Source organism: Hipposideros armiger, unplaced genomic scaffold (assembly GCF_001890085.2).
Source record: "Hipposideros armiger isolate ML-2016 unplaced genomic scaffold, ASM189008v1 scaffold_588, whole genome shotgun sequence".
In the NCBI taxonomy this organism is placed as follows: Eukaryota; Metazoa; Chordata; class Mammalia; order Chiroptera; family Hipposideridae; genus Hipposideros; species Hipposideros armiger.
In genome coordinates, this window is record NW_017731938.1 from 1,104,776 (window position 1) to 1,114,659 (window position 9,884).

Here is a 9,884-nt window from a genome sequence, read left to right on the forward strand (position 1 = left end):
GGCAGTGTCACTGGCCCTCATATGTGGGATCCGAACCGGGGCCCTCTGGCGTCCCAAGCCAGTTCTTAACCATCGCGCCACTCGGCCGGCCCAAGACTGTTAAAAACTTCTTGAATTGTATGAGTCCATTTATTTTATTTTTATTGAGGTATAATTGATATATAATATTATATTAGTTTCAGGTATACAAAATAATAAATAATAACAAAATAATAAAGAATTAATCACAGAATCTTTTGAACTTGAATTGATGATTTCAACATTTGATGTGTTTCATACAACCAGAGTAAGCAAAATTTAATAGTTTTGGATTTATTATTTAGAGGTTAGCTCAAAAGTAACTATACTATTATATATATTAAATTGTTTCTACTGAATGATCTTATCATGATAGTAAATGAATGAATAAATTAAAAGTTTGGGTTAAAATGAAAATGCACATTCTTTATGGCATTGATTTACTGAATCAAATAAAATGGCTCAAAACGTGCCCCCACCTTAGATAAGACTGCCAATCTTTCTATGAACTTGGTCAACAAAATAACGTTAAACACTTAAGCAAGATTCTGGTATTATAGAGCCCAATTCTTCAATTATGAAATATATTTTTGCTTATACAGAGATTATTTTTAAAAATTAATTGATTGCCAGTTAAGTACAGTAGTTGACATAGCAGGAATTATTTTGGCAACATTGTTTTAGAGAAGCACAGTGATTTTTCTTAGTTTTAGTTTATAATCTTGGATCTATAAAAAAGCTTCTTGATATCCATTAAAAAATTCTTTGTGGGGATGAAAACGGTTCGTGTTCAGCCTTTCTTCCAAGACATAGCATTCTAACCTCATAGAATTCTTTTCTTTAGCTAATGTTATTTTTCATGTCATTTTCTCATGTCTGCAACTCATATTTTCCCGAGGCTACTTGTTTCCCTTCAGCTCAAATATATATTTCTGAACACTGCCTTCAAACGCGTCCACGGACGGGCCCAAGATAAAACACATGTACGCATCTTTTCTTGCCTCTGAATTGCATATCAAAATCCATGTTTTGCAGAAGCATTTTATTAATGAATCCTAGTTATTTTTAATCTACAAATGTAATCACTGCTGTTCATTTAACTAAATAGCTGCATTTTTGCCACTTATATTGTTATTTCTTTTTTTCCTTGTTAATAAATTCCTTAAGAAATAGTGTCAAGTATCCCTTAAATATGTATTCCAAAACTTGGAACTCTTAGTTGAGCATTATCCTGCTTTTTGGCCCGCGCTAAGGAAGAAACTTATAATAAACCAATGAAATACAGTTTTCTTTCTGTTAAGCCTGGAAATTTACTAGAAAATAAGAGCAAATGGTTGAAACTGGTTTGCTGGAACAATAGTAAAAATGTGATCATATTTAGTAGACTATGTTAATACATGATAAAGTCCCTAAATTGTAATTTACAATCAAAACAGTTAGTAGTACCTTTGAAGCAATTTTTTTGTTGTTGTTTTTGACAGTATCCAGGTTGCCTACAAATTCTTAGACAATTACATAAAATACAAAGCCTTCATAATTACATTGACTTAGATATATTTTCTGATGTTCAGATAATACTATTTTAATAAAGCTTCTTTTCATATATATATATATATATATATATATATATATATATATATNGCAATGTAAGTGTCTTTTTGTTTTCCAATGGTCTTAGGTGACTCCTGTGAAAGGGTCGTTCGACCCCCAAAGGGGTCGCCACCCACAGGTTGAGTACCGCTGTTCTAGAGACATTAAGGTAGGTTCTTTGTGTAGTGCGTCTGAGAATATTCTACTCTTAGTTCTTTGGTCTTCACAGAACATTGAGGTGAAAATGATTTCTAGATGTCATTGTGATCAAGGGGGAAGCAATCTGTCCTTGCACTGTTATCACTTAACTACAATATTTATATTTATAGAGTGCTATTGAGGCAATGCCAAGAATCATAGGGGAGAAAGCATGGTCATGAAACCCACAAGCTAAACCAGGATGTGTCAAGGTGGCCCAAAGTCAAACGTTGTGGTGTATACCATAAACCCTGGGATGGGAGAGAAGGCAGTGGGGCTGAAAACTAGGCAGTAGAGGCCTCATGAAGAAGCGGGGGTTCAAAATGTGCTTTGAAAACTTAAATGCAAAGAGAATGGGGAGTGTTTTAAATGAGAGGAACGGTAGGAGGCAAGAGTACCAACCACAGTGCTTATGATTCCATTACAACACCAGAACCAAAACATAAAAATCCAGCTTTATTGAAATAGAAGTTAACTTGAATCAATTAGTAGATTAGCATTAGGGTGGAACAGATTAACTCCTTTCAATACCAAAAGACTGTTAAAAGGCAAAGAAAAATGACTATAATTTTTTTTATTCCTACACTAACTGAATTTAATTTTTTCTCTCACAGGTCACAGATTTATCTTTGGACACATCTCAGTATTTAATTATTCCTAATGTTTACCTTCAAACAGAACGGAGACACCTATCAGCTCCCTGAGGAAAGAACTGGTCCATAGCCCGAACTGCAACAGAACATATCATATCCTTGCCCTGACAGTCCCCCAGAAAGATCTATCCAGAATGTAAAGCCAGTGTAACTTTCACAAACTTGATCATGCTTCTCAGGTTTTGACTCTACCACCTAAATATATTATAGCTCCTCTCCATCTGTAGAGGAGAGGAGATCCTTTTTATCTAAAGTAAAAAGGACTAAGAATACTGTAGATAATGGAAATTTTAGAATATTCAGATATAAGCAGTGAACAGCTTCAATCAATCCTTTGGATGAACTTCGATTTTGTATAAAGGATGCTACACAAAACAGTTTCATCTAAAGAAGATAATAAGTCTTCTATTAAAAAGAAGAAGAGTCATTAACTATGATGCATGTCACTCTCATTGGTTTTTTTTTTTGAAGTTTTTTTTATTTCCCTTTTTATGTACATCTTGAATATTTGAGACTTGAGGCTCTGCTAGATCTGACATTTTTATCTTTCTTTGAATTTATTTTAAAAATGAAAAGTTTCCAGTTGTATGGCTCCCTGGATTTTGTAATTTAAGTGAAAAACATGGAAAACAAGGACTTCTTAAATCTAGACTGCAATCATATCAATTTTAATTGTGCTATTTCTCATGCTTCTCTAAGCTAGATTGTTAGACTTAGCAAAAAACTTAGTAGCATTATTACAGTGCTACAAAAGATTCATTCCTTTTTTTACAATAAATCTTTATCTGGTACATTTCAAGATATATTAATAAATTACAAAACCTGACAACTGTTAAGGTTTTTTATCATATTTCATAAAATCAAAATATATATATATATGCATCATTTTTAGAGTACACTGCTTTAGATTTCCTAATGCCTAAAGGCAATATCCTCAAAATCTTTGAAGATGTTAAGATTATTTTGTAAAAATCCATTTTTATACACAATAATGAATTATAAACAGATATAATATCATATATGTATTTTATACATGTTATGTACTAATAAAGAGCCACTAATATTAAAAATATTATTTTCTAATAAAAATCAAATATGTTAACCTAATTCAAAATTTATATCTGGTTCTTTGTATACAAAACTACAATCCAATATATCATCCCCTGCTCCTGAAAAAAATCACTAGATAATTACTTTTTATACTACTTGTTTGCTTTTAAAATTATACTCTCTCCTTTTTGGGGATTTTTCTCTTCTGCTAACTGATGAGTTTACTGTCTCCACTTCCAAGCTGCTTTTGATTGTTGTTAAATCTTTTAAAAATTGTCTTATCTCAAAATCTAGCCAACTAAGTTTGCCTTCTTTGTACCACTCTTTATTATATCATTGTCCCTTCTGAAACAAACATGTAATAAATCCTTGCATAGTCTCTGCTGATCTTCTTACTCTTCTACACAGATATTATAGATTGAACTATGTCTATCTCTTTTTTTAGCATAAAAGCTGCAAAAGTAATTCTACAAGATAATTTGTCTTCAACAGGATTCTGAGTTACATCTATCTTAGTACCTCCTTAGTCCACATGCAAATTTTCATATTCAGGAATCCAAAGAAACTATCATTAAAAGAAATGTATTAGGTTATATAGCTACTAGCCATAATTATAAGTGTACATAATGATAAAATATTTTAACTTTTTATAGCATTAGACAAATTTTATAATGCTCCATTTTATTTTTATCAGTGAAGCATTCAACATTTAAGAGGTTTTTTTTTCTGTTTCACTGGAATATTTTTAAGAAAAAAGTTAATTTGAAATGTTCAATAATTTCTACAACATGAAGTTTATTGAGTCAATTCATTTAAATTTAGCTCAACTTGCCATTTTTAAGTTTCTAACCTGTTAACTGGTGTCCACCAAATGGATAATAGACAGACTATATTTCGATACTAATTACCACATTGTGAAAAAGAGAAAAACACATGGCCACAACCAAAAATAAAGAATTATGCAATTGTCCCAATAAAATGATATTATAAATATCTAAATCAGTGTTTTGTTTTGTTTTTCTCTCTTTTAATATTTATTAAACCAATAATAGTGTTTTGGGTAAATTAATGAAGTATACAAAGTTCTGGGTAAATGAAATTTTAATTCATTTAAATCAGATGTGCTTGCAATCCATAGTTTTATTAAAAGGACAATAAGTATTCAGTTAAGAGGCTTAGAAACACCATATAATTTTATTTTATTTATTTTTTACCATATAATTTTAAATATTATATTTTCATTATCTGTTATTTAAGACTGTTAAAAACTTTTTTTNTTTTGTTCTTCAGTCTAGTTGTGGAGGACATTGCTTCACTGGCCCAAGTTGGCACCATCATTGCGCTCTTCCTGGGTGAGGCAGATCAGTCTACAGCTTCTGGACGGCCGATCACTGTGGCTGCTGGCCACTCACGTTGGCTGCTGGCTACACACAGTAGCCCATGGCAACCCACTACCACAGGGGCTGCAGCCTACACCATCGCCGGCAACTCACAGTAGCCCAGCTCCAGGTTGAGCTGTTGTTCAGCATCTTAGCTGCAGAGGATAGTGCCACTGGCCCTCATATGTGGGATCCGAACCAGGGCCCTCTGGCGACCCAAGCCAGTCCTTAACCATTGTGCCACTCGGCCCACCCCAGAATTAACCTTTTAAAAATAGAGTTTTTATAAGTGTTGAAGAAATGTGATAAGCAAAATGAAACTGAAGTTAACTTGATTATTAATATATAGAGAATGTTGACATTATTTTGACCAAAACTATGAAGTATTTCAAGATATTAATTTTCTTACGGTTACCTATACAACTTCCATTGAACCTAATAGGGTTATGCTCTCAAAAAGCTAAATTAAGAAACCAACATTAAAAATGAAAAAACAAAATTCAGATTACAGGTAGTATAATAAGTCAAGTTAAAACACACTAGCTTTTCTTTTCTGCATCAGTTGAGGGTTATTAAAGGCATGCAACAAAAGACAAAAAAAAAAGAATAAAAGGAAAAGTTAAAAATTTTTATTACAGAACACAAAAGATATTTCCAATTAAGTAGTGGAATGTACATAATAATAATGATGAATTACATAATCTTCAGAGACCCTAGTCTTGATTTGGAATATTCTGATTTTTAACAGTTATTAAAAACATTTATTCAGGTATTGGATATTCAATGTAGTTTATCTTAAAGACCTTAGATTTTTCTAAATAACGAAAGCCAATTCATTTATAAACACTTTAATTGAAACATAAAAATTCTGTTTGCAATAGTTTTCTTAAGTAAGGTACACTCTTTAAAATTTTTTCACTGAAGACACATTATTTCTGTATTTTAAGTCATACTCATCACATTGTGAACCGAAAACTTTCTTAGAAAATATGTATAATGGAGTTTAAAGTAATATTTCACTAGAGAAAGTTTGAAAATGTTCTGCTATAGAAACAAAAGTATAAAGTAGCTAACATGCTACCCAGAAGCCACATATAATGTATGAAGTGGGAGTATATATTTATTGAGGGGGAAAAAAAACTATCTCAGTGTAGTGGTAGAGATTTTTTTCATCATTAGGCTTATCAATCAAATCTAAAATAATATTTATACTGGCTATACATTTATATTTTAGATACTTAAGTGGTAGCCTAATTTCCTTATTATAACCAAAAATATTTATCAAGCATCTCTAGTAGATTGTTGGCATAGGTGACTGCAATAATTCTTCCTATTCCTGTATCAAGCCTTCCATGTGGTTTTGGTTTTTTGTTTGTTTGTTTGTTTGTTTGTTTTATTAATTTTTTTATTGTTAGTTTCAGGTGTACAGAACAATGCAATAGTTACCCTTTTCACCCTCACAAAGTAACAACCNAAAAAGGGTGCATCTTATACATGGGAAAATACGGTAATCATCACAAGTCTACCCCTTGTCAATATGGCATCCATAGGTGACTCCTTAAACCTTGCTTAACCTCCAAACAAAGAAAATAACAAGGTCATAATTCTGCCTCACCCCAAAGGTCAAGGGTGGGGCTGAAAGTTCTAACACTCTAATCATGTTTGATTCCTCTAGCAACCAGCCCCCATCCTTAAAGAATCACCTCATTAACATAAACACATATAGTTGAAATAACAAAAGATGTTCATTTCACACCTATCACTCAGGAAATTTCAAACGTTTTAAGGAACTCTGTGCTGGGAACTGGAGATGAAGATTAAATACATGTTTCTTATTATTTCACAATATCACAGATTCCTAAAGCAAAAGTGATGAAATTTAGAAGTTGATTGATTGTAGGAGTCAGAGAAATTGGAGAAACCAAAGGTGTCTGGGAATTTCTTGTTAAGTGCCTAGTGGATAAACAATAATGTAGTTAAATGATTCTTAACTCTAAAGGAAGAGAAAAAGAGTGAGGAAATGGCAAAAAATATAATAAATTATTTTGTGTACATGTTCATCAGAAGGTACCTATCCACAATCAAGCATACAATAATATTTCAATGTACAGAATTGAGATTTAAGAGAACAGTAATGGCTAAAAATATTTATTTACTACACGTCTGTCTGTTGGTGGCTTATTGAACATTTCTCAGTCTAGAATTTTGATTGTTGTTTTGAAGTCTAGGGAGTATTGCCTAAAGGAAATTGCATCTAATGGGGAGGTAAGATAAGCAGTTTTACAGTGAGTAATGCATATGTAATAATATAATTCAGTGTTAAAATTTACATAACAGTTATTCCAGAGACATTCAGAAAGAGAGAAAAATCAATGAGTAGTGCAAAAAGTCTTTAGGAGTTGGTGGAAGTATGTTGGGCCTAAATGGCTATGTAGAATTTAAATAAGCAGAGAGAAAGTTGAGGAAAATCCAGGTGAAAAAGAACACAGGTGATGGCATAGTTAAATGTCTTCTCTGGACAGTGGGGAGACTAGTTTTGTAAAAGTTTGGGGAGCAGTGGAAAATCAAGTTGACTAAGTGTATTGAGGGCAAAATTATAAAGCAGCTGAAAAATATGTTAATGTAAATATGTGTATATATATATGTACATACATACATATTTATACTTAATGTAACAGAGGATATGAAACAGAAATAATTTCAATTTCTAAAATGAATGACATAATTAAATAAATGTTTAAGTAATATTTTGGGGGCAGTGAATGCAAAAGAATAGAATTCAGATTTGAGTCCAGCCACCATCTAATAATGACCTATTTTCATTCATTCCTTCACGACATATTTATTGAATGATAAATATTTGTGTGCCAAGCACTGTTTTTGTCCTTGTGTTACATACAGAGTTATGCAACGCAGACAATGTCCCACCACCCAAACAGTTTACAATCTAGTTGGAAGAGACAGGCAATATATATGCCAGATAGTAACAAATACGTGAGCGAAGAGGATGACAATTTCAAACTTAGCCAAGGAGCTAGGAATCAGATAAGAGATAATAGATAATTGCAAGAAAAATTAAATTTCAAACCTGGATAAATGAAGAAACATTTGTACCATTGACAGAGAGGGGAAAGTGAGAAATGAGCATGGTTCAAAATGGAAAATAAGTCCACTTTGGGACATATTGAATATGATGTATTAGTAACACAATGAATTCAATGGAAAATAGAGAAAAAAGAAGAAGAAAAAAAGTGTTTTCCAGGACACATGCATTAGCTTCTGTGAGAAAAAAAATGTATAAACTTTACCTTCATTGAATAAATTATTTGCTATAAAATAGGCAAGCTGTTGTATTAAATACATTCTATCATGTTGTAGGGAAAGTCATAACATATTTTTTCTGTTTTTTGTTGCAAAAATGTGTCATGACTTTTCTGAAAACCCAATACGTCACACTATATCATAAGTATAAGATGTTCTTAAAACTTCCAAATCACACATTAGAATGAGCAAATTTTGTCTGTTCTATATGACTTGTGTTTTATTTAACCAACTGATCAACCACAAAGGAGACAGAAAAAACTTGAACCAACAACCTACCTCAACATATAGGAAACCATTTCAATAGTGAGTGCATTCACCAGGTAGGTTTCAAGATTAAATCAAAGGCACAGAAGTTGGGAAGACTCCTTGTTCCCATATGTTAAAAGTTTTTTTGTTTTTTGTTTTGTTTTGTTTTGTTTTTGAATAGCTGACTGTTTCAGGCAAAGAGAATTTGACAGTCAAGGAAAGTATTTGCTCCTAAACCATAGAAGATGTTCCTGTCTTCTATTTATGGCTTTTACTTCTATTTTTTTCTAACATCCCAAACACAGAAATGTTGGATTCCATCTGGAATCTTACAAGTATCACCCAATTTTCATACTAAGATTGGCTGCTAAAACTTCCATTGTGCTGCCCAGGGTGATCAGACAAGAAGGGCTGTACTTTGAGCTGTCTTTTACATGCGATTGCGTAATGAATGGGGAAACCACATCTCTGCCCTCTTACCACCGGTAAATGGGTATGTGTACACATATATGTGTATCATTCAGTTTGAATCTATTGCTATATTCGTGATCTGCAGCTGCTCCCCTATCTCAGTTTCGTGCATGATGAACATCTTGCTTATAGCTGCTTGTCTGGTGAATTCATCTTTACAGTTATTTCTCAAGTGGGTTTGGGTTAACCTATAAGATGACCAGCAATCTATCTTTAGAATTTGAAAAATCATATTGTTTTCTAAGCTGAGAGAAATAAACAGGTTGCACTAAAAAAAGCGTAATGACCTGCCTCTTACATCCACACTCGCTGGCATCCAGGGCAGTTGCTGGACCTGCTTTTTGGAGAAAGCGCGATACCACAGCCTATAATCCTTCTTGAGGTCAATGTCACCTTAAAACTTAGAGGCTGCTGATGTAGAAATTCAATAGTAGTAAATCCAAATATTCCTCACAATTGGTCAACAGAACCAGAAAAACAAGTCTGCTATTAGCCAAGCTAACATCTGCCACAATTTTATCCTGAAAGGTTGCCTCATTGGAGGCAAGGCAACTACTGTCATCAGCTTCCAGCTATTAATTTAAGGAGACAACTTACTGTTGGTCTTACAATTTGCAACAGGGTAGGGATTTGGGTACATTTTCTAGATGCCACCAAGACAGCCTCATATTTTTTACAGTCCAAAGTATGAGCAAGATAAAATATACTTTTTAAATTGTCAAGAGATATACATGGCCTAAAAGAAAATGCTGCAAATACAAGCTAAAAATAACAATTCTTCCCTAACTCTTACAAATACCTTTAACTAAGCAAAAATATTTCTTCCCAAGGACTCATCTTGGACATTATCAGAGAAATATAACAATATTCACAATCCATATTTATAAGGTTTTTCAAAAAAAACATCAATCATTAAGAGGTTATTATGCGTCATTTGGGACAAGGTATCTGCTGT